This window comes from Arachis ipaensis, chromosome B8, assembly GCF_059453495.1.
Source record: "Arachis ipaensis isolate K30076 ecotype BB chromosome B8, ASM5945349v1, whole genome shotgun sequence".
NCBI classification, from domain to species: domain Eukaryota; kingdom Viridiplantae; phylum Streptophyta; class Magnoliopsida; order Fabales; family Fabaceae; genus Arachis; species Arachis ipaensis.
In genome coordinates this window covers 43110146-43116145 of record NC_142443.1, presented here as the reverse complement: position 1 = coordinate 43116145, position 6000 = coordinate 43110146, and the positions used below count along the sequence as shown (strand labels likewise).

The window sequence follows — 6000 nt, the reverse complement described above, 5'->3', positions numbered from 1 at the left end:
AGAATTAGATTTTTCTCCCACTTTTTTAACCTCTAACTATGAAGGTAAGTTAAGTGGATGAATTAATTCTGATTCCTCAAGTCCTAGTCTTTCCTTGGGAAAAGTTAGAGTTATTGGAACCTGAATTAATTCTTGAAGAATTCCAATTTTTAATCAACAATGAGTTTGATAACTCAAGTGTCTCCAATGACTCAATCAAAGCCAAAAGAGAAAAATCTAAATTATTTATATAGATAAAAGAAAGCAATCATAAATCTGAAATACCTCAATTAGCACTAATAAAGATATCAAATGTAACATGAAAGAGTTCATAAATTAAATTAGAAAAATAAATAAAAGGAACATTGAACCTGTGATGAAGAAGAAATAATCCTAAATCCTAAAACTAAATTCTAAGAGAGAGGAGAGAACCTCTCTCTCTAAAAACTACATCTACTCATAAATTTGTGAATGTGAAAGCTTTCTTATGAATGGATGCATTCCCCCACTTTATAGCCTCTAATCTGTATTTTCTGGGCTGCAAACTGGGTCAAAAACAGCCCAAAAATCGCCCCCAGCGTATTCTGGTACGTTCAGGTCGCGGGCAAGTGACGCGGAGGCGTCGTCCATGCGTCCGCGCGGGTTGCGTTCCTGCCAGGTCACGCGTCCACGTGACCCACGCGTTCGCATCACCTGGCGTTGAGGCAGCTATGGAAAATTATATATCAAATCAAAGCCCCGGCCATTAGCTTTCCAATGCAACTGGAACCGCGTCGTTTGGATCTCTGTAGCTAAAGTTATAGCCGTTTGAGTGCGAAGAGGTCAGGCTGGACAGCTTAGCAGTTTCTCCAACTTCTTGTATTCCTTCCACTTTTGCATGCTTCCTTTCCATCCTCTGAGCCATTTCTACCCTGTAATCTCTGAAAACACTTAACACATATATCAAGGCATCTAATAGTAATAAGAGAGGATTAATATTAGCAAAGATAAGTCCAAAGAAACATGTTTTCAATTAAAGCACATAATTAGGAAGGCAAATGTAAAACCATGTAAATAGTATGAATAAGTGGGTAAAGAGTAGATAAAAACCACTCAATTGAGCACAAGATAAACCATAAAATAGTGGTTTATCAGACATGTGAGAAGAAGACCGACAGAACACCTAGTCAAGAGGGTAAATGAGCTGGAAGATGGACAAGGGGTTAAAGGTAGAGGAAGACCTAAGAAAATCATCTATGAGGTGGTCAAATGAGATCTACATATAAATGGTCTCTCTATAGACATGATACATGATAGAGTTCAATGGTGTTGTTTGATTCATGTAGCCGACTTTACCTAGTGGGACAAGGCTTTATTGTTGTTGTAACCCTTATTGACAACATGAAGGTTTTGAAGGCTTTTTCCACAAAGGATGATAGCCCGCCTCTATATGATTGTGCTTCCAAGAAAAAGGTTAGACTTTTTCTAACATTGTAATTGCATATATGATGATGCACTACTATTTTCAAAAGTTGGGGAAGCTAATATTGGTGTGGTTTAATGCAAACCAATAAACAGGTTAGCCTGGAACCCCTGAGAAGGAAGAATGTGTTACTTGTTATTTTAGGGTTAGAGTTCTCCCCTGATGAGCTTCTGATCCTTGAACAAATCTATAATGAATCGAGTGTCGTGCAATCAAGGCTTGAAAGGAAATATGAGATTGTTTGGCTCCCAATTGTGGAACTCCATGAATCTGAATAGACACAACAAAAGCAAAGGTAGTTTGAGGACCTGATGTTAACCATGCCATGGTTCTCTGTGTATCATCCTTTAGCGATAAGCAAGTCGGTCACCCGATTCATCTAGAGGAAATGGAAGTACAAGAACATGCCAATTCTTGTGGTTCTGGATCCTCAAGGTAGGGTTGCTTTTGCCCTAATGATATTCACATGATGTAGATTTGGTGATCTACTGCCTTCCCCTTCACAAGCATCAAAGAAGAAGCTCTGTGGAGGGAGGAGACCTGGAGACTTGAACTGTTCGTGAATGACATCCACACAGAAATATTGAATTAGGTGAGTATAAACTTTGGCATTCAAATAAACCATAAATTTTATTCCCAATTCTAGAAATCATTTTGATTATGCTTTAGTGAAATGCTTAATAAATGTCATAGCCAGGACCTAATAATTATACTTCAAATATAAGTAGGGCTAAAAATAAGTCAGTAGTATGTCAGGAGTCTGTAACCTAGTTTGTATTAGACTTTACCTTACCTTTATAAAATAGGTTTAAGTCCATACTAATTTAAAAGTTTAATTATATTAATAGGTTAGGTCCAGGCTTACAAAATAGTCTAATAGACCTGTCAAACCTGTTTGAATTTGTTAAAATATAAATAAATACAAAAATATTGTTTATAATTAAAATAATTATTAAAAATTTTAAATTTGTTATATTTTATTTAAATATTTTTGTAAAAAAATTAATTTTTTAAATATTTTTTATTTTAATAAAAAATTATATATATCATGTCTTTTATCAAGCTCTAAGCTAGACTAGATTCAATAATAGGCCAGACTTAGTACTTAAATAAAGCCTATAACAAGCTACAGACCAGGATGAAGCTTGTTAAATACATTACAGACTTGACTTGTTTTCACCCCCTAAATATAAATATATGACGTACGAACACTAATTTCACAAGTCACAATGGTAGAAACTACGGTGCATGGCTCTCATTTGAGTTTTAAAGGCAATGTGATGAGAAGTGTCACAAAATTCACATGAAGCCATCATAGATTTTGATCCTTGCACGAGTAAAGTTAATTATATTTATTTTGTCTAAACATCTTAATTTATTTCTTATGAAAAGCTTCCTTCCATACTAACATTATCTTTTCTACGATTGAGATGTTATATATCCTGTATTTCTGCAGACCAATCTACTTTAATTTTATATTTGGCCAGATCAAGGATGATTGATGGGAGGAATACCGTCGGTAAGGAATTTCACAAGATTTTTGCGTTGCAAGTATAACTCTCAACCGACAAATAATCTGCGAATCAAATTTTAAGGAATTGGTTGTCACAAGTTCAACCCCAAGAAAAGTAACCGAAGTATTCAAACCTCGGGTCGTCTCACAAGGAATGGACAAACATGTACTTCAACATTGGTTAGAATTCCGGGGTTGCAAGTCATGAGCAAGGATTTAAACTAAAAGACTTAATCAACAAGAAATCTCAGTATGCAAGAAACTAATTCCAGTAGATAAACCAAGGTATGAGCAATTTCAAACTAATAAGAGAACAAGTAATATAATTCTACTCTAAAACTAACAAGTAACTATAACTAGAATTAAGCAATTGAAATTTGGGTTTTTAAATATGAATAATAAAAGCAACTCTTGGCTAGGCATGGGTAATTGATATCACCATCCTTATCTACATACCAAATATTGATAATTATGAGATACCAACCCATTAAGTCTACTTCCCAAAAGCCTTAAGTACGTAATGCCTACTCCTAAACTTGAAGTACGTCAAATAGGTTTGATCACATCAACTCATAAGTCCCAACCTATCTACTAATTAGATTAGTAGTGGGTTAGTGTTAATGGGTATCAAATTTATCACCAAGGATTCTCAAATCACCAATTCAAGGAGACCCAATGACTCAAGGTCACTCAATTCCCTTAGCCTAGGCCAAGAGTAAGGAAAACTACTCCATAATCAAAGGAAACATATCATCAAACACATGGTAAGCATTACTAAAAGATATATTCAAAATGCAATTAAGTTGAAATTAACAAATACTCACTAACAATTATCAATGTAAAACTACTCAAACAACACAATTAACCATGGAAATCATCAATGTAACATTAACAATTCAAGATCCACAAGATTCATGAAATGGGTAGAAAATGACAATTGACAAGAAAACATAAATCTAACACAAGATCTAAACAAAATTATATTAAGGAATTCAAATTAAGTAATCAAAACTAGAAATCAACAGGATCCAATTCAGAGTTCAACAAGGGAAGATCAAATCAAACTAGATCTAGAAAGGAACAAGAGTTTCTCTCTCTAGAAGAACAAAAACAAAAAATTAGCTAAAAAATTGTGTCTAAGTGTGAATGAATGATCCCCCCCCCCTTTCCCCTAGCATCCTTTGGTCTTTTCCATGCAGAACCAGCTGGAATTTGGGCCTCTTGAGCCTCAGAAATTGCCAGGCACGATTTCCTTTAATGAGGTCACGTGCAGCTTGATGCGCGTATGTGCCATGCACGCGTGCGCGCTGATTGAAATTCGCGATCCACGAATGCGTGTCCAATACGTGTGCGCGTCGATGGAGATTTTGCTAATCCACGCGGACGCGCCAATCTTCGCGTACCATTTCTAGCTTCCTGCATCCACGTGTGCGCGCGAGGTGCGCATGTGCGCTCATGCTGAATTTCCCAAAATCCAAATCTTCATATTCCTTCCATTTGTGCATGCTTTCTTTCTCTCTTCTAGGCCATTCTTGCCCTATAAACTCTGAAATCACTCAACAAACACGTCACGACATCGAATGATAATAAAAGAGGATCAAAATATGGCAATTTTAAGGCAAAAGAAGCATATTTTCCGTCATGTAGCAATATTAGGAAGGGAACACAAAATCATGCAATTTTTGTGAATAAGTGCGGAAATTATTGATAAAATCCCTCAAATTCTACACAATATAAACCACAAAATTGGGGTTTATCAATGATAAATTTATCTTCTTATATAGAAGGAATGACGCTGACTGGGTTAAAAAATTTGTAAGAAAAATCCTCTTCCCAAAGATACCAAATGAGGAAACTCTAGGAGAGTCACCGACTCCAACTACCATCCATGTATGACCCCAACTAGATTTGACCAACTACCCATCCTACCTCCTCTACGTTCTTGACAACCCATCTTTGTCTCAGTAGAGTCTTTCAGTGGCATGTTTCGGTCCTCTTTCCCATTACTTAGAAAAAGTGATTCAAAAGAAATAATATCTTTTGCCTATCCACCCAATTTGTCGACTTTTCTAAAAATGATGAAAAAAAGAATAGACCCTTTAACAAGAGAAAAAATCTTCTACCCGCAAGGTTGTACTGGCCTCACGAATTAACTTAGAGATGGTGTGTGTTGGGAAGATAAACGAAAGGGATCATCAAGTCCAAGAAGTCCTTGCCGTCATAACTCAGGAGAAACTCCAAATTCATAGCTGGCAAGAGCACAACATTAGATTGTTCTTCTGGACTCGCCTTGAGAGCATGCTCTTCTCCAAGATCCAGCTGAAACAAGCCAATGATGATGCTGACCTCGTGATGCAGGAACTGAAGAAGCTTCTTAGCTACGACAAGCTAAGTGGGTGGATTGTCACTACAAGAAAAATATTGAGTACTGTTGGATTTAGCATCACAAAATAGCAGCGAATTTACCAAAACTTGATGAGGGAAAATTAGATTTTCACACAAACTCACCGGCAAGTGTACCGGGTCGCATCAAGTAGTAATAACTCACAGAAGTGAGGTCGATCCCACAGGGATTGATGGATTGAGCAATTTTAGTTAGGTGATGAATTTATTTAAGCGAATAGTTGATAATTTGAGTGAAACATGATTAATAGAAGCTAAATTGCAAGTAAATAAAAGTGAGAGGGTAAATTGACTGAATCTTAAAGTGCAGAAGAAGTAAATTGCAGAAACTTAAAGTGCAAGAAAGTAAAAGAGCTGAAACTTAAATTGCAAGAAAAAAATGACTAAAACTTAAAGTGCAAGAAACTTAAATAGATGAAGCTAAATTGCTGGGAAATGTAAATTGCTTGAAGAATAAAAGGGATTTGGGTACTGGGATTTAGAATTGAACTAGAAAATGTAAATTAAAGTAAATCAAAGAGCTATGAGATGAAGAGATTCAGCTCAGTAGCAAAACAGAAATGGAAAATTGCTTGAAGATACAAACAGCAAGAAAACTTAACTCAATTATGAAATTCTAAAAGAGAAATTGAAGATCGAAGAA

At 35.9% G+C, this 6000-nt stretch overlaps 1 pseudogene; it reads left to right on the top strand.

Moving 5' to 3' along the window:
• The first annotated feature begins 1281 nt into the window (after positions 1–1281).
• LOC110265882 (protein SIEVE ELEMENT OCCLUSION B-like) overlaps positions 1282–6000 on the top strand; it is a 59534-nt pseudogene continuing 54815 nt past the window's right edge.